The 26,827-nt window shown below is 38.7% G+C and overlaps 1 pseudogene; it reads right to left on the bottom strand.

Moving 5' to 3' along the window:
- Positions 1-16,991: 16,991 nt before the first annotated feature.
- Positions 16,992-17,707, bottom strand: LOC137751119 (ubiquitin-conjugating enzyme E2 D3 pseudogene; annotated as a pseudogene).
- Positions 17,708-26,827: the final 9,120 nt, after the last annotated feature.

Here is a 26,827-nt window from a genome sequence, read left to right on the forward strand (position 1 = left end):
TTTGCTATTTTTCATTATCTGAGCTCCCACAATGCATCAGGGGACCTTGCAAAGCACAGTGTTTTACATAATTTCCCTGGCCAGTGCTCTCACATTCTAAACTGCACAGGCATTATTTCACATTTCTGATCTTTATCATTATGAAACTTTTATTTTGATATGCACAAAACACTTTCCTTCCAATGAAGTAACAATTTCATAATGCTACTTTTTTTCCAAAACTTTACTGGTTTGAAAATATGAAGAAAAAGTCAAGTGAGACATTATAACATCTTTTCATTGTGGGTTTAAAAGATGTAGAACTTCAGCAAAGCAGAAGACCACACTAAAGAAGCATCATTATTGCTTAAACAGGACATTCTAATTATAACCTTGATGATTTTATTATTTTATGAAAAGGTAATTTTAATATCACCTGGTCAGAAATACTCTCTTAGAATTTAACACTTCTTGGATTTAACCAAAGATCCAGCACAAAATTTAAGAACTTAAATCATAAAGAAAATGTTGACTTGATGAACTTGAAAAAATACTAAGAACAGAATTCTAGTAAACCATTTTCATGCTAGTGATTTTTCTCTCTCTCAAAAGTCATGGTCTGCTTTCTCTTTCTAACTCTTCATTACCTTTTCAAGTTATTTCCTTGTCAGTTCTCTTCTATCCATAGGCACACACAAGCATGTGTTTTAAAAATCTTCCCATCTGATTGACCATATATTTAAGAAAGGAAATGCATATTTTGCATTATTTAAATTATTTAACATTTAAGCATTTTTTTTTAAAGTATTGAAAAAGAAGTTATTTCAGAAAACCAGCATATTGTATCATTGGACATAGCAAAACAGTTTTTTGTTTGTTTGTTTGTATGTTTTCACAAAAATAGCATTCAGACTAGAATGCAGATTTCATAAGGGCAGGAATTTTTGTCTGTTACCTGCTGTAAATCCCAGACCCAAGACAGACAGCAGGTAGATGTTCAATAAACGTTTTTGAATGAATGAAAGAATTCAGCCACTGTTGTAATATTCTTTTTAATTCATATTTTAGGTGTATATTAGATTTATATTTTAGATTTCAGATTTATATATGCAAATTAAATATGGAAACTGGCCAACCTAATCACATTTAATTACATAAATCTCATTTCCTCATATAGTTTACTTCCTTCTGTCCCACCTCTAAAATTTTACATTCAAGTTCACGACCACCCTAAATAACCTTCAGCACTAGCTTTTAGAGCTTCACATTTTGTTGCTAAAGAGATTACACAGCAACCCATGACTCTCTAACACTGAAACTTCATTTATTGGAAAGATATATTTTAACCTCCCATTATTACTCTGTCTGAATCCACTTTGTTACTTTGCCCTCATTGTACACATTGTGAAATTAGAAATTTAAATATATTGGAAGAAATATATTGAAATTCAGATCACGACATTTTTGCCTTTCTAAAGAAATAATTCTTTCTAATTGTGTATAAAAAAACAAACAAACGAAAAGAATAAAGGAGGGAAGGAAAGAAAGAAAAAAGGGAAGGAGGAAGAAAGACTCTCAAGGGAAAATTAAAATGGAGAAAAATCAATATGAAAATATAGCAGGGTAAAAAAATAGGAGGGCACAAAATGATTTTCAAAGATAGTATTATTTATGTCATGTTTTCTTTGAATTTGGTCAGCAAGAATTTATTTCCTATAATGTGACAAATAGATAACATTAAGCTTTTGAATGTGCAGAGCTTAGAATCAGATCTTGACGGGTGGTGACTTATACTAGCTATGGCAACTTCTACTGGCAACTCCCAGTGTGTTAATATCTCATAACTACCTGTCTGAATATCTTGTCTGCTGGTTCTGGGAACATGATGACTGTGGCATTAATTACATTATCTCATTTTTAAGGGACAATGACAGACCACCATTTCCAAAAATATTTACTCCATTATTTTCCCAGATCTGAAACTCACGAATATTTCATTTGTTGAAGTCAAGGTAGATAAACTTTGTAGGTGAGTGTGCTAGCACAATTCTTGGAATAATCCATGAACTGACCCTCTTCTGGTCCTGTAGCTCTACGTTCAGGAATGCATTCGGCACAATTTCTATTAGATCAAAGCCTGAGCATGATGGATGACAGTGTGCTCCTTCCTGAGAGTATGTGCTGTGCCCTGTAATCATGTGATCTCTGATAACTGTGTAAATCCAAGGTCAACAAAATGCATCAGAGTCAGATAACGTGGTCCCTGGCCTAGATCCAGGCTAGTCCATGTGCAGAACTACCTCAGCCTTGATTTAGAGAGAACATGTTATACTGCCGAGAAAGATCTCTTGAACTTGGAGCTTTCTCCCTTTCATTACTTGAGTGACTGCAGAAGCCATCTCTCTTCCTGTAGAGTCTATCCTCATGACACTTAAATGTGCTAGCTTCTCCCAGTCCCAGACTAGTGCCTCACACGGGTCCCTCAAAGAGAGAAAGTGACAGGAGAACATCATGAACTTTGGAATCAGAGAACTGGGCTCAGGTACAGCTCCATCTCTTCCTTACCCCCTCTGTGACTTGAGTGAAGCATATAACCTTTATGAGACTCAGTTTCCTCATTTGCGAAGTGAGAATAATTATTTGTATTCTTGGATAAAATAGATAAAAATAAGTACCATATATCTAGTGTTTTCGATGTACTCTCATATTTAGTCTTTACAACAATCCCAATGTATGTATTTTATTACCATCATTTTATAGATGAAGCAATGGTGGCACAAGTAAGTTAAGTAACTTGCACAAAGTCCCCAAGCTAGTAAGGGTGGAGTCATTCAGCAACCACACTCTCAACCACCATGCTTTGCTGCATATGCTAAGCACCTACGGAGTTTCTGGTACACAGAAGATGCCAAATAAATGTCTCATTTGGACAACTGCAATAGCCTCTAATGCATTTCTTTGACTCAGATGCTACGCTCTCTAATATATCCTGCAAGTTCTTCTTAGAGCCAAGTCTCTGAAATGCAAATCTCATTTTGTCTCCAATTAAAACCTAAATACAGAAAAAATATTTACAATATTTTCCCATTGTCTAAGGAGAAAGAAAGTCTGAACTCTTAAATATGCCATTATAAAGCCTGCCACAATATGGTTGCTACTTACTTTTCTAGAATTATCTTCTGACACTCTGCATCCCAGTCACCCATCCTCTTACGTTCTTGCCACAGCAGATGACGCACTGTTCTCAATTCCCTTCTACAAGGGAATTGAGAACTACTTACCTCTGCTGGCCTGGCTTGCTTCTTCTTCTGTGTATGGCCGTTTTCTATTCATCCTGCAAGGTCAAACTCAAATTCTATTCCTCTGCAAGGTACCCTTAGTCCCTTGAACTCCCACCCCCCTCAAAAGCAATCCATTGCTCCTTCCTCTGAACTCCATAGCAATTGATTTGCACATATTAATTCCTCAACCACAAGCACATGACATCTGAACACATGCATGATCCATTGTATTCTCAGTGGGCTGAAAATTAAATTATGATTTGTTTTGCATTACTTCTGCAGGAGAGTACAAGGAAATCCAATTTTTGTCTTTGGGAGAAGGAGCAGTAGAAATGTGGAGGTTCAGGAAGAAATAGGAGTGTTCCTCCATCTTTCCCACCTCAAGGAGAGTAAACAGCCTTTTTATGTTTTCATATATTTTTAATGACTGGAGGCTTCCTGAAAGGAAATCAAGCCCTCCGTAGAAGGAAGTCGCTGAATAAGCCCTGTGCGTTTTGTAGATTCATAAAGGAAAGCAGCCAGCTCCCCGGGGGGCTTCCTGGGATTAGCAAAAGGATGAGAGCCTATGCTCCTCAAGGGACAGAAGCCTCAATTCACTCAGGCCACGCATGTTTTAATTGGCAGAACTCTAGAAAAGGAGTACATGTACCCAAAAGTTCCAGGCCCTAAGAGTGCTGGAGGCTAAGCGCCAAGCAGAGTGGGGAGGACGCTTCCTCAGGATTCCCTAGAGCAAGAGCTAGCAGCCCCAGACCCATCGGGCAACAGCATGCGGAGCAGTACGGAGCTTAGGCAGCCGTGACAACGTCCTGTTCCCCACTGAATGTGGCTGATCAGTGCACCTCGTTTATGGCCCGTGTAAGGCCTGGGGTCTTTCAATGATACAGGTAAACCCGAGAGTGTGATAATCAACTTCTTGCCAGCAAGGCATCTGGGGTTTTCACTTAGTTTTTATTTAATTTGAAAAATTTTAAAATGTGACTCAGTTTATATCATAAAGTATGAAACAGTTCAGACTCATTCTGTACAGGCTTGCCTCGGAGATATTGCTGGTTCAGTTCCAGATCACATACGGCAATAAAGTGAGTCACACGAATTTTTGGGTTTCCCAGTGCATATAAAAGTTATGAATTACACTATACTGTAGCCTAAAAAAAGACAATATATATACCTTAATTAAAAAATACTCTCTTGCTAAAAAATGCTAACCATCATCTGACAACGCAGAGTTGCCAACAAACCTTCAATTGGTAAAAAAGCGCAACATCCGCAAAACACGATAAAGCAAAGTGCAATAAAACAAAGTATGCCTGTATACATTTTGGTATTTAGAATGTCTTCATTTCTGTGGGCTTAATCTCCTAAATATCTCCTGAACACGCCCCTGTCACTCCATTTTCACCCACCAGGCTAATCTCAGTTACAGTCATCCCTCACACGGATTTTTGCACCAAATTTTGTCAATGAGCCTTCCTGTTTTCACTCTCACGCTCCTCCAATCCATTCTCAATACAGGAGCACTCATTTTAAAACAACCTTCCAATCAGACATCTCTTTATTTAAAACTCTTTAGTGGCTTCTCATTGGTCTTTGGATAAAGACAGCCGCCCACAGGTCTCAGCCTGATTGCCCCACCTGCCCGTAGAGCTGCACCTCTCACCACACTGCACTTGCCCCCCGGGCTCCTCCCTGGCCCAGGCTCTTTCCCACCTGGGGAACCAGAACAGTACACACACTAGTTCTCTCTGTATAGAGCATTCCTGCCAGGGAGGGAATTAAATCCTATTTATCCTTCAGATCACAGCTCAAAAGTCAGGAATGTTTTCCAAGAGTCCTCCCTGACACCTCCACATACTTAATTATACACGCACATACTCAGACACTGTTAGATTGCCACATTACTTGTTCTCATAGCCTTTTACCTCATACTAACAATTTTCAAATATAGATTAATTTTTGCGATGGTTTGTTCAATGGCTATCTCTCCAATACATGTTAAGCCTTATGAGAGCAGGGTTTGTCTATTTTGTTTTATTTTATTTATTTTTTGCAAATTGATGGTTTGTGGCAACCCTGCATCAAGCCACATCTACCAGCGCCATTTTTCCAACAATATTTCCCCAGTTCATGTCTCTGTGTCACATTTTGGTAATTCTCACAGTATTTCAAAAGTTTTCATTATTAAAACTTCAATGGATGAGGAGTTGCTTCTTATGGTTTAGCAAAGAAAGTGGTTTCTTTTTCTTTTCGTTTTTTTTTTTTTTTTTGAGGGGAAAGCCTCTTCCTTTATTTTTTTAAATTTTTTAATTTTAATTTTTATTTTATTTTTTTGGCCACGCCATGCAGCATGCAGGATCTTAGTTCCCCAACCAGGGATCGTGCCCCTGCAATGGAAGCACAGAGTCTTAATCACTGGACTGCCAGAGAAGTCCCTGTCTTGTATATTTTAATCAGCAATTTGTCCTCCATAACACTTAGTGCTTAATAGAAGACATTTGTAAAATCATGCTCCATTTTGCATAAAGACTTAAAACCAGTATTTGGGATAGGAAAAGGATGTAAAATCGGAGTAAGGAAGTAGATATTTTCGTGGTGATATATTGGAAAAGATACAACCAAATGAGAGAAAAAGAAGCTCATGATAGAATAGTTCTTTAGTGTGGTCTGGAATGTATGAAGCTCTGACATGGGTACCAGTATTTACTGAAATGGGATCACGGAGGCGGAAGGTGAGGGGAATGACCTGTGGTTTGAAGAAGTGAGGCCCAGGAGACAGGAAGTGGATCCCCAAGGCATGAAGCGGATCTTTCCCTGAAGCAGGAGACAACAACCCCTAGGTCATAAAATCGAAATGCCTTCAATATTTGCATGGGAGGCCAGATGCAAGGGTAAAATAACTGTCCACATAATTGATAATAAAGTAATAATAAATAAACATGAACAGTTCATTGAGACCACAGGTAAGATCCAAATAGTTCCCATTCAATAGTGCCTATAGGTAGACATTAATATTACTGAGCACAGAATTACTATTTAGGCTGATATAAAATATATAACATATTTATACTCTTTATTTACTGTAACGTTTTTATTGTATTGTTTCCAGAGACAAGTATTACAAGAACTTTCATATATACTCTCCGGACTTAAGTGCCATCAACCTTATTTTTGTTTTAGTCAGGTCTTAAGCTTTCTAACTGGGGATTCTCCTCCTATTTTCAGGAATAAAATGCCACTATTTGTGGAGTAGAGCAGCCTCGGTCCTTGGCCTGAGGGTACCCACTCCACCCTTACCACTGTGGTTATACACTGGCCAACTGCCAGCTGTCGGCTTCTGCGCCCCTTTGCCTGAGGGCTTTCTCTGAGCTCTCACTGCCCTACCTGGGGAGGCTGAAGGGCTAGACAGTTAACTCCTCCTTCAACCAATGACTGATAAGAGGTATATAAACATACCAGTTTCCTCCTTCTGTGGCTGGGGTAACTCTGAGTTGCATGTTCTACACTGGCTCCAAGAATTGCCCAGTGGGAATAAGTCCCAATTATTCACAATGGAAATTTGCTTGAGAACTCACCCATTATTGGCTGCTTTTGCTTTCCCTGTCTCATGTCCCCCACTCACCTACCGCTGTTTCCTAGTACTGCCTCCAAAATAAACTCCTTACATTCCCTTCTTGGTCTCAGGGTCTGCTCCTGGGAGAATCCAAACTAAGACAATGAAGAAATAACGTGAGAAATCCTACAAAACAAAAACACCTATTCACGTGATTGTTGTTCTAAATGTCTTTCTCCTTCGTTTAAATTACTTGTGGAAAGAGACCATTTAATGGTCTCTAAAGATGGACCATTAGAGACCATCTCTAACCCTCATACCCAGCGTCTAGAGTAACCTATACAATACTGTTTTATGAAATTGTTAAACTATAATACTGTTCATAGATGACACTTGCATGACACGTTTTTACTAGACACCATTCCAAGAGCTTTACAGAAATCAAGTCATTTACTCCTTGCAACAGCTCTATGGGGAAATGCACTGACCCAAACAGAATCACATTAAGTACAAGTCTTAACCCAACACAGAGCTTTACAAATGACCAGTGAAAGAAACAAGAAAGAAGCAACCATCATTGATACAGAACCAGTATCTGGGAGACCCTGAATTCTGGGATGGAGCTTCCTTTCCCTGGACTGAGATACACTTTAGTTTTTGAATTAACAGGTGATCACTATGTGTGAAGTACACGTGAGCCCACAGAAGCTGCATATTTTCAAGGTGTCCCCGTTTTTATATCTCCTTCATCACATAGCTCCATGTCAATCACATAGTCCATGTTTGTTATCAACTTCTATTCCCCAGGGGAGCTGTGACTCATAAACCTACAATTTACAGATCAATTTATCATAAGAAATCTATACAGACCCAGTATATTGTCCTAAAATCCTTCTTAGATAAGAACTTGGAAGAGAATAAATGCTAACAGCCCCTCCTGTGTCTTTCAATTATTAAAAAAAAAATTGAATGCTTTATGTGGTCAAGTACAGGTTGCCTGAGGCATCTCTGAAGGAGAGAGGAACTGAGTTACAGACCTGCTGCTTTGCTCTTTCCTACCATGTGATAGCAGCTGTTATCACCTATTATATCAAAAGGGTTCAGTGACTTGCCCAAGGTCACACAGCTAGTAAATGGCCTGGAAATGAACCCAGGCTTAGGGGATTTAGAATGCACACTCTCAACTATTCTGGGAGATAGGTAGGTAGCAGATAATTATCTGCTACCTGTGGTTTTGTTCTGAATTTAACCCAGTTTTTGTGTTTTCCCTTCCCCAATCAAACCAGGAAGAAGAAAAATTTCTACTCATTGTTAAAGTGTAGTGGTGATTACAGCTTTCAGATTAGAGAAAAAAGCAAACAGCGACAGTGTGGTTCAAACAAAGGGACCCTTAGATGGGTCAATCCAATAGAGAGGCCATTTTGCAGAGTGCATGAAAGGAAAGGAAACCTTCTAAATTGCAATGGTTGCACAAATCTGCTGTTACTACAGTTCATGAAGACTTTGAACTTAAAGTCAGAAATTTGAGCAAATGCAGACAGAATCTGCATTTTCTCAAGCTAATAATAAAGACCTTGTCATATGGAAGTGATTATTCCATCACAAATGGTACAGAATACATACGGCATGGAGTTCGGTGAACATGGACAGCAAAAGGAGAGTCTCTTAGAAAAATATCTCTAACAGAAAGATTTCTCTTAGCCACACCTGGGGAAGGGTTTTCATAATCACTTAGTGGGAAGACAGTTAATATCAGAATCATATTTGTAAAATTTTCTGTTTGATATATTTAATGTGTATATGTCATGTTAAAGCTAATTTAGAAAATTATGTGTAGTCCTTATTTTAAAATATTGATTGCTCTCTTAATGAGATTATCTTCTGTTTGTTTGAATGTAAATGTAAATACATTCATTCAGGTATGGTTTTGATAAACATCAGAACTACAAATAGCAAGTATAATAAACATTCTGTTACCCAAAATTGCTCAAAAATGTAAACAGTGCCCTTACAGTATTCTATTTAGCAAATCTCATTCTTGGCTGGGTCCATTATATTCCCTGTAATGCCATTTCTATAGAAGGCACTCAGTGGATTTTTCTCGAAGGAAAGTATTGCCTCAGTGAATTCTTTTTAGAATTATCCTCCCAAACGTCGTGCCCTAGAAAAATATATGATTTGAAGAAGGATGATCCTGATGGGAAATTGAAATAGTCACAGATGTCTCAATTATATTTCTATTCTTTCTCTGTCTCTGTCTCTCTCTGTCTCTCTCTCTCTCTCTCACACACACACACATAAAGAAAACCCTGCTGAAAACCAGAATTTTTAATCCCTTCACTATATAAGAAACGAAGGGCTAAAAATTTACATTTGCCATCTAACCTCCGTGTCACCTTCCTGGGCTTTGATGTAATGCAACAGAATGACAGCTCCTATTTAATTAAACAGATATCTGGATTAGCTCCAGCTGTGGGCCATGCAATCAGTCCCTGTGAGAGCAAAAAGGGGTGTAATCCCTGGCCCACAGATCATTTCTGCATGGAAATCTGCTCTCACTCAAAGCCATCCACAGGCCGCTGAAAATGACTTTTTTGCTGCATGAATTACTTACAACGTGCAGCTGTCCCCCATCCCCACCGTCCTCACCTTATGAAAAGAACCAGAAAGGCTAAGAGCTTGATTTGTCCTCTTCTTGGAAGTACTTTTTAATCCAAAGAGGCTCTGCCTGTTGATAGACCCAGCATTTCTTTGTTTGCTGCAAGAAGCACTATAGATGTGGTTTGCTGTTTAATGCAGTTTTTTTCTTTCACATGCATCTCTCCAGATGGGTGTAATTTGATTCTTTGATACATATTGAACAGATTTTTTAGAAATAGCTTTTTTAGAGGCAGATTTTTGTGGCAATATGACTTCATCTTTCTTCCAAAAGGAGGTATCTTGATCTTTCTGATTGGATTTACTCACAAAACCCATTCTTTCAACACAGAAGGCTGCAAGAGCCTGTCTCTTACAGAGGTAGACCAACCATTGTCAATGGAGAGAGTAGGGGCATATCTGTTTCGCTGGGCTTCATGACAGTGGCAGAGACTCATCAATCTGGGGTGGTTTGCCCACAAGGAGGCATAAAGAAATGCCTTGAAGCTATTCAGAGAAAGGAGTTGGTAAATATGCACAAAAGGGGGCAGCTCAATTATTATGTATAGCTTAGGGGGGCACGGGTTCGATTCCTGGTCAGGGAACTAAAATCCCACAAGCCATGTGGTGAGGCCAAAAAAAAAAAATTAATTAATTATTATGCATAGCTTAGAAGAGGATGAGCTGAACCCACAGCTGTTCTTGTGGATTCTCCCGTGGCTGAGTGAAAGGGCATCTTCTTGCCAGAGAGGAGCACAGGGGAGGCCAGAAAATGTTCCAAAGATATCTTGGATTTATATGCTTATTCTTGATGGCATCTTTTTTAAAAATTAGCTAAAGTATCAGGCTTTCTCCAGTGTGCTTCTGGTATGTATAATTCTGCAAGCCAAGTCAAAATTCCCGTTACACATGGAAGGTTTCATGATTCTAAGTGGTTTGTAGGTCTAAGCACTGAGAGGGCAAATAGGTTTGCTTTTCTAAAAATGAATGAATGAATTAATTAAAAGTCCACTTGGCCTGGATTCTTCTCTGATTCCTGAAACTCATCTGCCAAAGCAAATTGGAATCTCAAAGCCCAGCCCTTGGAGTGACACAGAGTCAGCTTTGAGGTGGAACTCCCCTGGCCACACGCCTATGGCTTCCTGTCCCTTGGTGTGGCAGTAAGAGGAAAGGTGGGGTAAAGTCCCTCTTCTGGGGCCTGAGTGCACACATGGGGGAGAGTTCACAAGACAAGTGCCTGGGCCCCTGCCCACAGATTCTTTAATGGATCTGAGTAGGGCCTGGGCATCAGGAGTTTTAATAGGTCTCCATCTGAATCTAATGTGCAACCAGACCCACTGTCATAGAGACACTTTTTAAATATTTGATCCTGGATTTCTAGATTAATTTCATTGGCAGAACAGACAGCACAAAATCTGCTCCAGCTACAGATTTTATGCCAACAGTAAACCTGAATTCAAAGAGACTGAAAAGACTGAAGTCTAGCTCCTAGTGAAGAGTGGTCACCCTCTCCTTAATTGGGGAAAATAGCAATATGAAGCTTAGCTCTGATGTTAGCAGGTCCTGGGCCTTGTACAATCCATCGTGAGGCAGTGGTACAAAGGGCCTCTGTAGAACAGTTGCTAGATCAGCTCGTCACCTTGGACTACAACGCCTGTGGCCAAGTGTATCTCTTTTGTCTTCCCAAGCACATGGGTTAAGCTAGTACTTTCCTAAGGGAAGAGACATCTAGAAACCTGTTATTATGAGGTAAGGGGTATAAATTAGTTACTTGAACCCCCGAATAGAATCCTGAAGGTTGTCGTCTGCCTCACCTAGTAGTCTGTGGATCTCTTAATGGATTGGATCAATCAGAGGACACATTAGATCATAGTTATGTCTCGGAAAAATACCAATGTATCAAATCCTCTGTTCTCATCAACTAAGACCTAAGACTGTATTTTCAGAGATGTTTGTTTTGACCCAGTGTTTACAGTGAAAAGAAAAATGGTTTGAAAATCATTAAGTCGGACTCTTGTCCTGGATCTATCAAGCACCGATTGTGTGGTGCCAGGGAAATTGAATAACAGTGATAAAAACAGTAATGGGGGTAACAAGTTAGTGAGCACAGACTAAGGATGGATACGTGTTAAGGTTTTTATATGCTTTATCTTATTTTACTTCTACAAAAAAAAAATAATAACCCTATGAAATAAGTATTATTATTATCCCATTTTTAAGATGAGGCTTGGAGACGTTAGGTGTATTGTTCAAGGTCACCCAGCTCTGAATTGGCAGAACCAGGATTGAAACCGATGCCTGCCTGGCTTCTAAGCCAGTGATCTTGACTATTATTGAGGCTTACCACGCCCTTGCTCTATTCCAGCTCAGAAAATAATGGGTTATTCCTGAGTGATCGTCAGCTGACAGTACCATCTAATACTATTTTAAATTGAACTGTGAGAGCCCTCATCCAACCCTAAACAGAATTTGCTAAGTAGTTAGTGCCACATAAATAACAGAAGTGTTTAGGTATTTCACACATTCGTTTCCACAAATATTTGCCCAATGTCTAAGCAAGGGATTAGGTAATAGAAATAAGAAATGGGCAAGATGATCCACTCACCTCAAGGGAGCATTCAGTTGTAGGGTAAATAACTATAGGAAATAGTATATTGTATATTTATATTGTAAAGGGCGCCATAAAGGGGGTAATGTTTTGTAAAGCACAGAAACCTTTTTATGTAGTGAGTAGAATCATGTCTTGGCCAAGTTCATAACTTTGTGTTTTCCTTGCTCTAGTCAATAATTCTAACAAGATTTCCTTGAATAAACACAACATACACAATGCTATTTGAATCATGCATTTCATTATGCTCTCCAGTCTCCCATTTGACTCACACACTTGGGGGTTTGTCCCTTGCAGAAGGGTACTGGCAGGGCAAATTGCCTATGTCAGCAGCATTGCTGTTAGCCTCTTTGACAAAACTTGGAGGGGACCCAAATTCCTACCAGTGGACTCACCGCTTTGGGTTAAGGCTTTGGTAAAATTTCAACGTGATATATCAAGTACCATAAATCAAGTAGCCTATCAATGCCATTTGAACACATACTTAAACCTTTTATCCTGGAGAATTCAGGATCCCTAAGGCAATTCAACAACAACAAAAAAGATAGAGAAGTTTCTATAAGGTATGAAAGAATTGGGCAAAGTTCAGAGCTGTAGGATGACTAAAGACAGCAGAATATGGAGCCCAAATTCACGTTGATCAAGGGATACAAGTCATTTAGAGATAGATCCTCCCGAAGAAGATATAAAAGGAGATAGGACACACAAGACGCACTTCCTGTCTTAGTTTGGGTTCTCTCCCAAACAGAGGCTGGGATAAAGACTTGGGTACAAGTAGTTCATTTGAATTTGACCCCGGGAAGTGAGGTCGTGGGGACAATGAAACGGGATGGCAAAAAGCCAGTGAAAGGTGTGTTGATGAACCAGTTACTGCTCAAGACAACTGGAGCTCAACACCTATGGGAGCCCTTAGAGGAACACAGAAGCGTGCCTCAAGATTGTCCTACACAGACTTCCCTGGTGGTCCAGTAGTTAAGACTTCACCTTGCAATGCAGGGGGTGCAGATTCGATCCCTGGTCGGGGAGCTAAGATCCCACATGCCTCGTGGCCAAAAAACCAAAACATAAAACAGAAGCAATATTGTAACAAATTCGATAAAGACTTTTAAAAATGGTCCACATAAAAAAAATCTTAAAAAAAAAAAAGATTGTCCTACATAAGGACGGGAAGACTGGAGCATTGACCCACCTACTCCCTTGCCCTGCTGTTTGAGGGTTGCCCCAAAGGTGTTTACTTCACTTCTGCATTTCAGATGATTGGGCTTTAGAGAAAGCTTCCAAGGATGCAAAGCAGAGAGACGGAGTGGTTGGTTATACCTGATAGGGGAGCCAGCGCATGAAGCTATCTGCCACCCCTGTCCTGAAACGAGGCTACCCGAGGAGATGAGGTGTGGAGCTCTGCCCAAGCGTGCCAGGTCTGCCCACTCGATAGTCTGTCAAGGACGAGGCCTAAGTTTTGTCATCTCCATTTTTAATTCATACCAATAACCAGAAATATGATTTTAGTAGACCCCAGGAAAAATAGATTAATGGCCTCTCTGTTCTCTCTTTCCTGGCTATGAAGATGAAATAAAACATTCTATTTCAAAATAGCCACTCGTTGAAAGATAGGCCAGTTAAGACTGTACCAACAGAATGCAATTACCTTTTGAACAGTGTAGATGATAGAAACTGTTTCCTTTACATCCACTATTCTCTTACCCTGCAAATATCAAACACTGAGACCATCTTCTTGCTGTCCAAAGATACTGGACACTCAATTCACCAAGAGTTTCCACTTGTGGAAAGTGGAGATCACACCAAGACAGGCCTCCTTTACCCAGTTTAGAAGAAGGTTTATGGTCCCACTTTCTAGTCCTACCTTAGTCATCGTGGTAAAACGCTTTCCTTTTGAAAACTAATCTCTGACTCAGAACAGAACGTGGCGATCAGCATTCGCAGACACAGGAGGGGAAAAGCCAGTTTTACACATAATATACATTGCTGCTGTTTTCAGCAGTTCATTTTCATTTTAAATTCTATTGGAAAACCATATATGTCTTATTTCTGCTTGGGGTTGATTTCAAAGGGTGGGGCTGGGATTAGAGACACTGGGAAAAGATGAAATGTCCTTTTGCACAAAAACAGTGCAGTTAAAATTGTATCATAGTCCTGTGATAAACTGATACACCTTGAGCTCAGTGCGGTCAAGTTTTACATGCCTGAGCTGACATGCCAATCTGCCAACAGTCATATGGTTCTCATATGGTGACACTCCACAGATGCCAACAGAATGTGAGAAGTTTCTGGCTCATTTCCTTTGATTTTGAGTGCCATGTTGCCTGTACACATGCACAGCACATACGTGTGCACACACTTGCACACACACACACACACACACCTTTGTCATATTATAATGGCACTGCTATAATCCACTCAATCCCAGTAGGTCCATTAAAATAACCTTATTCCTGCCTCTGTAGAAATTCATAATAATTCATCAATTAACATTTAACATTGAGGTTATTTTCAAAAGTTCAAACTGAATAAGAGTTTTCTTGCAAGTCTACATAGATTGTTCTGAGCAAAAAAATTTTTTTGAATATTTTAGATTAGGGCTCATTTTTCACCTTTGTCATTATTTTTTTAAAGTTTGGTTTCCCTGAAATGGATATTGTAGCAAATATTTTATACTGAAAATATTTTTTTGTATGAGTAAAAGCATACAACTGCAAAAAATTAAACAATTTTGTTTTTCCCATCTCAAAAATATGTGCCACTGTGTTTAAAGAATCTATTGCTTTAGCTATTGTGTAATATCACTACATAATTTCACATAATAAAAAATTAATTCTTTAAATGTTTAAAAAATTTATTAAATGTGTTTCCTCATTAGATCTAGTAAATCACTGAGTTTACACCATGAATATTTCAACAGTTCACTCTTTTAAATCAACTCTATTTACATAGAAATTCTTTGCTATTACTTTGCAATTGGTACTGAGCAAAGTAAATGGAAAATGAAATCAAAGTGACACATTCAAATAGTTATGACAAATGCAATTGTATACACAAATGATCCACACTTCTAGCCAAATTTTATCCTCAACCCCCAGCTTTGAGCAAGAAAGGCAGGTCTGTTTCAACTCTGTATTTCCTTTATTCAAACCTTAATGGCACACAAATATTTATAATTTAATGCATACAGTATTTAAAAATATAAATACAATATGGTCTACCTTTATCTTCTAGACTCTTATATGGAGTGAGCTCTTTAGGCATACTGTATATAAAATGGATGGCAGATGGCAATTGGATAAAACTAATATACTGTCTGGCTCACAAATGAAGAAAAGTATCTAATGAGTACTATCTTCCATCCCCTCCCTAAGGATGTTGCCATTACAGAAGATATGATTTCAATAAATATAATGAATTATTTTCATTATAAACACACCATTGCCAATTTTTTTTTCACAAAGCAATGTTTACATAAATATACCCCAAAAGCAAGGAGAAATAACATTCAAATTTAAATTGAATTCACTCTGAAGCCTATAGGCACACTGATCTTTTAGGAAACTTTCCTTTAATGTTCAAATAAATGAGCATCTGCAAATTAGATCAAAACATCTATAATCTCTTAAGAGGCAAAAAAAGACTCTTAACTCTTTTTGAGTTTTTTGATGCAGGTCATAATTTTGACAGAACACCAAGCTCCAATTTCTGAGTAATCCAAGTTAAAATATAGCAATAGCAAGTCCATTGTTATACAGTGTTAAGTTATTATAAAAATTCTTATATCTTAGAAGAGTTTAGTCATGTTCCCATTTTCTTATTCCTACACAAGAGAAAGAAGGTAACATGGCTATCTACACATCATTCCTTCTCTCATTTTAAGCTTGTCCTCTACAGAATGGTCAGTTTATAAACAGTATATTTTGAGAAGAATTCTCTTCAGGCTGATTACAGTAAAGGATATGGTGAAGATAAGGACATGACATGAATTTTTCAAGCAGTTAAATTTAATTTAGCAAGAAAATACTGAGTAGCCACTAGAGGCCAAGCAATTTTTAGAGGTTGAAATACAACGATGAACAAGACACAAAACGTGTTCTTAAAGAACTCACATTTATCCTCTCTCTTTTGAAATTGTTAATGAACAGTGCTTGGATAAAGGATAGAGAGGAGGAGGAATACAGAACAAAGGAGAACTCTGCTGCGTACACGTTAAAACCAGCTCCTAATCTCTTCTAGTAGAAGAAACTGCACTGCACACAGGGGCTCAGAGCTTTAACTCACACGCTCTCTTTGTCCATTATTATATGTTAGGTAACGTTTCATAGACTCATTCCTAAATAATTCAGACTATTTGGAAATCTGTATCAAGTCTAGACTGAGATTAAACTTCTTTTAGCACACTCTTCATGGATGGAGTACTGCAAATTCTATAAACAAAATTATAATGGGATTATTAGCAAGTTCTTAGAGGACAAACATTTCAAGCACCTGAGAAACATTTTGCCTTCAGGCGATTGATAAATTCCTTTCCAAACAGTCTTATTCAACAAAACAGACCTCTGAAGAAACTCTGTTATATGAGAAATCATGAGTCTGGACCTTAATGATTAGATAAAATTTTCTGAAAAAAAATTCAGTAATTTTCCCCCTTAATTGCCAGAATTTTTTTTTTTTTCTTTTTGGCTTTGGCTTCTCTAAATGAATGAGGCTTTATTGTAAATGAAGATTAAGATTGTTCTCTTCTCCACATTAAATGGTTAATTAAATAGGACTGTCTCAGTATTTCTAAAGGTAACTTCTCTGAGGGAAAAGGGCACTTGGTACCACGTAGGAAGCTAGTCATGGGGTCTTGACTCCCAGTTCCATCATTTACAATTGCTGTCACCTGGGGCAAGTTACTTACTCTCTCAACCTTGATTTTTTTTTTTTTTTTAACAGTAATTTAAAGTTTATTCCAGCTATAATGCAGGTTATTCTGACTTTAAGGTAGCATCACATGGCATACTTCTGAGTCCATTCCCGAGATATTCTGTTGTACTTATCTCTGTCTGTTTTATAGATCCATGCAATCTCTGGCACTAGGGGGTCATCTGGGTTTGGATCACATAGCAGTGAACAAATGGATAAAAGAACTTTAGAAATAGTTAAAGCAGGAAACCACTGTGATCTTAGAATATCGAGACAAATGCTGCCATTACTGTTAACATTTGGAAGATAAATTCTTGTTGTAAATGCAGCCTTAGGTGGTTTGAAGGGGTAGTCTGTAGGAAAATGAACTGTCAAAAAGAATACACCGCCTTGATATGGGCTGTCATTAGGTCCCATAATTGTGGCTCGCCAATGAAACATATCATCCCCAACTGGACCTGCAGAACATTGTGCTGGAGGGTCACGGGCCAAATCACTAAGTTCCTTATTAATCCGTTTCAGCGCCATAGTCTGTGCTTTTCGTCTGGCTCCTCACTATCTCGGTGTGTGTTCAAAGTTCCGGCCAAAACTCTTGATTATCCCGGCGGCTGGGAAGGATTGTCTCTTGGTCTCACACCGGCTCTGCCAGACACAGGCGCAGAGGGGCCGGGGCCTCCCTCAAGCTGCGGCCTCGGCCTCCTCCCCGCGCGGCAGCTGGTGCCTCCCCGGCCCTACGGGGCTCACGCGCACGACCTCAACCTTGATTTTCTTATCCATAAAATAGGGTGATAACAATTTTTATCAAACATACTTGTTCTGAGGATTAAATGAAAGCATGCATGCTAGCTCCTACAATAGTGGATACATTTGCTAATGTTCTTCATTTGTTTTCCTATTGAGACACTCATTTTTACACTAATAATTCATAAAAACTCTTTACATACTAACCGCTTAATTTTGCCATGTATAAACTGCAAGCATTTTCCTCATTTTGGTCTGTCTACTCTTGAACTACACTGTTAACAAGTGTATCTTTACAATATTTTTTTAAAATTTCAACTGGCAAGGTAATCATTTTGCACATACAATAATAGGAAAATTTGTGACTTTATTGTAGTTGTTACATTCAGTTTATAGATGATATATGGATAGTTAATATATTTACAATACTGAGTTTTCTCTTCTCAGAGTATATTTTTGTTTTCTTTCTTTATTTGTTTTCTTTTATGTACCTCAATTACTATACTGAAGTTTTCTTCAGAGAAGACTGGAATATTGTTGAATTTTTTGCAAGATATTTAATATTTTTGGTTGCTAATATGAATGGGGTTTTTATTCTTTTATACTACTGTGATTTAAACATGTTGGTGTGTATGGAATTAGCTGATATATGTATATATGTGTGTGTGTGTATGCATATTTTTTTCCTAACCCATCATTATATTGAATTTATTGGATGAACTATATTGAATTTCCGTTTAAATGCTATTAGTGTTTTCAGTAACTCTTTGACTATCCAGATAGGTCAGATATATCATCTACAATTAATAGTATATATGTTTCTTTTTTATTTTATTTTTATCATTCGTTCTCCCTATTAAGCATCTTCTTGTCTTCATTTTTATCTCTTTTTTTTCTCTATTCTGGAAGACTTAATCAAGCTGAATTTCACCCTTGATAAAATGTTAGGGAATGTTAGTCAATTCTGGTCTTCACTACTTCAACTTTGGTGTATTTCTGCTGCTTTCAGTTTCCATACAATCTCTCCTTGGGGTCACCTTTGCAACGTGTTCATCTAGCTCCCTTTTTGGTTCTGCTCATTTTAGTGCATTCTCACGTCAGTTCGCTGTCCTATCGTCTCATCTTGCATTTCTCATTTTAAAAGGATCGTGTTTTCTTGAATTTAATTAAGTGCACACAGTAGATGGACTCTAAACATTACATGTTTCTCATTGTGCATGTGTCTGAAAGTGTTCTTCTTTGATTCCTAAGCACCATGTTTTATCCCTTTGTGTTGCTGAGTCTTTTTGTAGACCCAGTTTCTCAGTGTGTATGTGCATGTATGTGCATGTGTGTGCACATGTATATTTAGCCGATTGTTCGGTTTTGAATATTGAGCATGTCGTGAGCGCTGTCTCTTGGTCTGGTATTACATAGCAAGAGTGTGGTGAAGGTCCCTTAGATCTCCTTACTCACCCTAGGAATGCTATTGGAATCCTTCTCTCAGATCTCAAGCCGGAAGGCAGTTTGAGGTATATTTCCATTTTCATTTCAGTGATGTAGCAGTTTGAGATGAGCGGGAAAAGGAGCCATGTGTATTAACCTTGCAGAGAACTTCTACTTTCTGTATTGTCTGTGTTTAGTGTAGCAGCTGCACCAGAGGCATAGATCATCTTTCCACAGCTGTGAGGCGCAGGCTTTATCAAGGCACACAGTTTGACTGCATTATTCCTTTTCCCAGGGCTCCTGACTCCTAAAAGAAACCTCACCAACTTTCTGCTTGGTGTAGTTGTATAGCTTGGTATCTACCCCCTGCCCCGCAGAACTGTGTTTTAACCTTGAGCAAGTTACTTAACCTCTCTGTGTTAAAATAATAGTAACTACTTGATGGTTTGTTGTAGGAATTAAACAGTTTAATACATAGAAAGATCTTAGAACCATGCCCGACACACAGCATAAATTCAATAAGGACTAACTAAGTGGGGACCTGGCATTCCCCCCTTGCCAACTGTAACAAGGCACCAGAAGTCCCTGATGAGGTCTGGATGGGAAGCCAGAACTGTCATCCCCACCATCCAGTAACAAGCTCACCCCACATGATGTCAATGAACACCATTAGGGGAGCCTGGACTTTGGTCCCACTGAACAGTAATGAAATGCCCTCCCCATACCCACTGTGATGGTGTCAGAAGAGGCCTAGAGGAGAGACAGGACTTTTACCACCACCCAGTAATGAGGCCACCCCCTTCCCGTGGTGTCAGTAGAAGCCACATGGGGACTGGTGATGAGATGCTCATACCCCTCCTGGCCAGGGAGGTATCAGTGGAGACCAAGTGGGGCCCAGAACTCTCATCCTGACTCAGCAGTAAGGAGAAGGCTACACCCTTGGGTGTCAATGGGGGCCAAGTGGAAAAGCTGGACTTTTAGTCCTACATGGCAATCACAAGGCAGTGCCCCTCCCCTACTTCCCCTGCCAGAGTAGTGTTGGAGGAAGCAAGCTGAAATAGAAGATTTAAATAAGATCCAGAGCTTCATAATATCATACTCAAAATGTCCACATTTCAACCAAAAATCACTGGTCATGCCAAGAACCAGAAAGATCTCTAATTTATTGGAAAAAAAGACAACCAAAAGGTGCCAATATGAGATGACAGAGATGTTAGAATTATCTGACAAAGATTTTAAAGTAGCCTAGATAACTATGCTTCATCAAGCAATTAGGAACATGCTTGAAACAAGTGAAAAAATAGGGTCTCACCTGAGAGCTAGAAAAGCACAGCAAAAAATAGTAGATATAAAAATGAACTAAATGGAAATTTTAGAACTTCAAAAGACAGTAACTGATATTAAAACCTCAATGGACAGATTTAAGAATCTGAGAAAAATCCCAAAACAGGATGAATCCAAGGAATTCACACCAACACACATCAGAGTCAAATATCTGAAAACTAAAAACAAAGAAAAAAATCTTGGTAGCAGCAAGATAGAAATGACAACTTGCCTACAAGAGAAAAGCAATTCAAATGAAAGCAAATGTCTCATCAGAAACCATGAGGTCAGAAGGAAGTGGCACATTTTTCAAGTACTGAAAGAAAAGAATTGTCAACTCCCACTCCTGTATCCAGAGATAATAACCTTCAGGAATGAAAGGGAAATCAAGACATTGTTAGATGAAGGAAAACTAAGGTAATTTGTCGCCGGGAAACCTACCTAAAAGAAGGGGTAGAAAAAGTTCTCTAAATAGAATGTTAATGATAAGTAAAAAAAATTTGGAACATCAGGAAGAAAGAGAGAATGTGGTAAACAAAAATATGAGTAAATACCATAGGTTCATCTCCCCTTGAGTCTTCTAAATTATGTTTGATGGTTGATGCAAAATTATAATACTATCTGATGTGGTTATAAATGTGTGTGGAGGAAATATTTAAAACAATTATATTCTGAATGGGTGATGGTAAAGTTACATACAGGGAGATAAGATTTCTACACTTCACTCGAACTGGTAAAATGATGACACCAATAAGTTATGCATAGATAATGTAATACCTAGAGCAACGACTAAAAGAGCTATACGCACTCAAAAACACTATAGAAAAATAAAAATAGAATTCTGAAAAATGTTTAAGTAACCCAATGGAAGGGCAAGAAAAAGAAAAGAGACATGAAAAGCAGAGAGAAAAAAAAAAAGAAACAAAGAAAATCATTGACTTAAGCCCTAATATATCAATATTTATATTCAATTCGTCTAAATATACCAATTAAAAGACAGATATTGGTAGTGTGGATTAAAAATGTGACCTAACTACATGTTACCTACAAGAAACTCACGTTGAAAAGATGAATAAAATTGACATATATCTAAAGAACAAAAGAAAGGAGACACAAATATACCAATGCACCAAAGGTACCAATATTAGGAACAAAACAGTGGCTATCACTAAGGATTATAAGGAAGAATTATGAACAGCTCCACACACATAAATTTGACAACTTAGAAGAAAGGAATCAATTCCTAAAAAAAAAAACCACTACCATAAGTCACCCAATTTGAAATTGATAATTTTAATAGCCTTGTAACTATTCAGAAAATTGAATTTATAATTTAAAATCTCTCAGGAGAGAAATCACCAGATCCAGATGGCTTAACTGGAGAATTCTACCAAACATTTAGAGAAGAATTAATGCCAATTTACACAATTTCTTCCAGAAAATAGGAGAGGACCAAACACTTCTCAATGTGTTTTATGAAGTTATTATTACCTGATACCAAAACCAGATAAAGACAGCACACGGAAGGAAAACCACAAACCAATATCCTTCATGAATATAGACATAAATATCCATTTAAAATATTTGTAAATAGAACTCAGTAATTTATAAAAAGAAATATATAACATGACAAAGTAGGGTTTATTCCAGAGAGGCCAGGCAGGTTCCATATTTGAAGGACAATCAATATAATCCATTATAATAATGGCTAAAGAAGAAAAGATCTCATCATCATATCAACTGATGCAAATAAATAATTTGACAAAATCAAAAGCTATTCATGATAAAAATTAAAAAAACTCCTAGAAAAATAAAAATAGTGGAGAACTTCCTCATCTTCATTCAGAGCGTCTACGAGATACATACAGCTAACATTACACTTAATGGTAAAAGACTGAATGCTTTCTTCCCAAGATAAGGAACAAAGCAAGAATGTCTGCTCTAACCTCTCTTCTTCACCATAATGCTGGAAGGGCTAGCTACTGCATTAAAGTCAAGAAAATAAAATAAAAGCCATACAAATCAAGATAAAAAGAAAAAAAACTGTACCTATTTGCAGATGACATATTTATCTACATAGAATATTTGAAGATATCTACAAGAAACTCTTAGAACTAATAAGTGAGTTCAGAAGGTCACAAGATAAAAGATCAACATATTAAAATCAATTGTATCTCTATATACTAGCATTAAACATGTGGACACTAAAATTTAAAATATAATACCATTTTTAATTTGCTAATAAAAATGAAACATTTTAGGTATAAATCTGCCAAAACATTTACAGAAGTTGCATGCTGAAAACTACGCAACACTGGTGAAGGAAATCAAAGAAGATCTAAATAACAGAGAGATAGACCATGTTCATGAAGAAGACTCAACATAGTAAAGATGTCAGTTATCCCCCAATTCATATAAAGATTCAATGCAATTCCTACCAATATCTGAACAAGAGTTTTTGTAGATATAGAGAAGATTATTCTAAAATTTACATAGGAAGGCAAAGGAATTAGAATAGCTAAAACAATTTTGAGTAAGAAAAATAAAGTGGGAGGGGTCAGTCGACCTGATTTTAAGACTTGTTAATAGCTGCAGTAATTAAGACTATATTGTGTTGGTGGAGGAATAGACACATAGAATAAGGGAAAAGAATAGAAAACCCAGAAATAGACCCACACAAATATGCCCAGCTGATTTTTGACAAAGATGCAAAAGCAATTCAATGGAAGAAGGCTTTCAATAAAGGTGCTGGAACAAATGAACATAGGTTAACCAAAACCCCCCAAAAAAAAAACTTTCTCAACCTAAGTCTCACACCTTATACAAAACTTAATTCACAATGGATCATGAAATTTAATGTATAATCTATAAAGCCATAAATAGTTTACAAAAAAATGTTGGAGAAAATCTTTGTGATTTAGGACCAAAGAGTTTATAGGCCAACACCAAAGCACAATCCAAAAAGGAAAAAATGATAAACTGAACTTCATCAAAAATAAAAACTTGTGTTCTGTGAAATATCTTGTTAAGAAGATGAAAAGATAAGCAAAATATGGGAGAAAATATTTGCAAACCACATATCCAACAAAGGACTAGTGTCTAGAATATATAAAGAACTCTCAAACTCAACAGTAAAAAACCAAATAATCTAATTACAAAATAGGCAAAACACATGAACAGATATTTCACCAAAGAAGTTATTCAGATAGAAAATTAACACATGAAAAGATGTTCAAAACCACTTGCCGTTAAATAAATGCAAGTTAAACCCAAAGTGAGATATTATGCACTCATTGTATTACACACTACACACTCATTGGAATGGATAAATAAGAAATGGTGACAATACCAAGTGGTAGAAAGGATGTGGAGAACTGAAGAAAGATTGTTGGAGGTCATGTAAAATGGTCAAGCCATTCTAGGAAACAGTTTGGCAGATTCTTAAAAAAACTAAATATGTAAATATAATGTGACCCAGCGATTGTAACCCTGGATATTCCTCCAAAATGAAGACTACGTTCACACCAAAACCTATAATGAATGTTTATAGCAACTTTATTCCTCATAGCCCAAAACTGTAAGTAATCCAGGTGTCCTTCAACGAGTGACTGGTTAAACACACTATAGTTTATCTACATCATGGAAGACCACTGAGCAGCAAAAAAGAATGGACTATTGATATACACATGTTGGAGGACAGAGGAAACAAAAAGTGCCCACTGAACTGAGAAGCCATCTTGGGACTGAAAAACGAGGTAGACGGCTCCATGTAATTAATGGATCAGTTTATTACAGGGTTACTTACTCACGGGTGGATGGGGCAAACAGTGATCTGGAAGCATTCACAGCTGCATTCTGTACTGCCCCAGGGCCACTGGGACAATTTTATATTTAACCTAGGGCATGGGGTTACATGCTTGGAAACAGGGTGTGTATTCGTAAAAGTCAAGATTTATGAATGAGTACCTAGTCTTCTGGGCCCTGGGAATATGTCAGTGAAGGTTGTCATCATTGTTTGGGGACTAACAGAGCATACAGGCCACCTGGTCGTAATGATTATTAAACAATATCTATTAACTACAAAGCCCTCGACAACAGAAAAATGATTCACTGCACAGTACAGTCCTGCGTAGGGTCAGTGGAAATACAGGAGGAGCTGTATGGACCCAAGGTGGTGTCAGTTATGCTAACAGCCCTACAATGCAACAACCTGGATGAGTCTCCAGAGCATTATACGAAAAGAAAAAAGCCATCTCAGTTACAAACCGTATGGTTCCCTTTGTATAACATTCTTTAAATGAGAAAACTATAGACGTCAACAACAGATTGATGGGGACCCAGTTAAGGAGACCCAGTTAACGAGAGGGTGAAAGGCAGATGGAGGTGGCTAAAAAGGGGCAACATGAGAGAGAGCATGTGGTGATGGAAATGCTCTGTATCTTGACTACATGGATGTCGATCTCCTGGTTGTCATCTTGCACCTTAGTTTCGCAAGTGTGACCTTGGGGAAAACTGGCTAAAGGATACATAGGATCTCTCTGCACTCTTTTCTCACAACTGCATGTGAATCTATACTTACTACCAAATAAAAAGTTTGTTTGAAAACATAATAAACCCCTCCCCCCAGAAACGACACTACAATTTAAACAGAGTTTATGTTTTATAATCTCCGAAGACCAAAGAAAATCAGGAAAACTTAAAATCATAGTAATGAATATTAAAGAATTTTACATGAATATCATTTTAACAAAGCACTGATACTCACCACATCAATCCAAGGCAACTATCCTGCAGTGTCTTTCGGGGTTTGCAGTTATGGGGTGATACAAAATGTGCTTTTGTTTTAATTTGAGGCAATGATTTAGAGTTCCAATCTAAACTTTTTTAGAGCCTGTGTTCCAGCCATTAGGTTAGATAATTGGCTGAGTCATGATACCAAATGAATATAAAATAGCTCAGGTATAATCATGTTTTAAATATATACAGGGAGAAACCTTCAAGATGGTGGAGGAGTAAGACGTGGAGATCACCTTCCTCCCCACAAATACATCAGAAATACATCTACACGTGGAACTGCTCCTACAGAACACCTGCTGAACGCTGGCAGAAGACCTCAGACTTCTCAAAAGTCAAGAAACTCCCCACATACCTGGATAGGGGAAAAGAAAAAAGAAAAAACAGAGACAAAAGAATAGGGACGGCGCCCGCACCAGTGGGAGGGAGCTGTGAAGGAGGAAAGGTTTCCACACACTAGGAAGCCCCTTCGTGGGCGGAGGCTGTGGGTGGTGGAGGGGGGGAAGCTTCAGAGCCACGGAGGAGAGCGCAGCCACAGGGGTGCGGAGGGCAAAGCGGAGAGATTCCCGCACAGAGGATCGGTGCCGACCAGCACTCACCAGCCCGAGAGGCTTGTCTGCTCACCCGCCGGGGCGGGCAGGGGCTGGGAGCTGAGGCTCGGGCTTCGGTCGGATCGCAGGGAGAGGACTGGGGTTGGTGGCGTGAAAACAGCCTGGAGGGGGCTAGTGCGCCACAGCTAGCCAGGAGGGAGTCCAGGAAAAGGTCTGGACCTGCCGAAGAGGCAAGAGACCATTGTTTCGGGTGCGCAAGGAGAGGGGATTCGGAGCACCACCTAAACGAGCTCCAGAGACGGGCGTGAGCTGCGTGTATCAGCGCGGACCCCAGGGACAGGCATGAGACGCTAAGGCTGCTGCTGCCGCCACCAAGAAGCCTGTGTGCGAGCACAGGTCACTCTCCACACCGCCCCTCCCGGGAGCCTGTGCAGCCCGCCACCGCCAGGGTCTCGTGATCCAGGGACAACTTCCCCGGGAGAACGCACGGCGCGCCTCAGGCTGCTGCAACGTCATGCCGGCCTCTGCCGCCGCAGGCTTGCCCCGCATCCGTACCCCTCCCTCCCCCCAGCCTGAGTGAGCCAGAGCCCCCGAATCAGCTGCTCCTTTAACCCCGTCCTGTCTGAGCAAGAACAGACGTCCTCAGGCGACCTACATGCAGAGGCAGGGCCAGATCCAAAGCTGAACCCCAGGAGCTGTGTGAACAAAGACGAGAAAGGGAAATCTCTCCCAGCAGCCTCAGGAGCAGCGGATTAAATCTCCACAGTCCACTTGATGTACCCTGCATCTCTGGAACACCTGAATAGACAACAAATCATCCCAAAATTGAGCCAGTGGACTTTGGGAGCAACTGTAGACTTGGGGTTTACTTTCTGCATCTAATTTGTTTCTGGTTTTATGTTTATCTTAGTTTAGTATTTAGAGTTTATTATCATTGGCAGATTTGTTTATTAATTTGGTTGCTTTCTTCCTTTTGCTTTTTTATATATAGATATATATTTTTTTCCTTTTTCTCTTTTTGTGAGTGTGTATG

The sequence above is a fragment of the Eschrichtius robustus genome, chromosome 17, assembly GCF_028021215.1.
Source record: "Eschrichtius robustus isolate mEscRob2 chromosome 17, mEscRob2.pri, whole genome shotgun sequence".
Lineage (NCBI taxonomy): Eukaryota > Metazoa > Chordata > Mammalia > Artiodactyla > Eschrichtiidae > Eschrichtius > Eschrichtius robustus.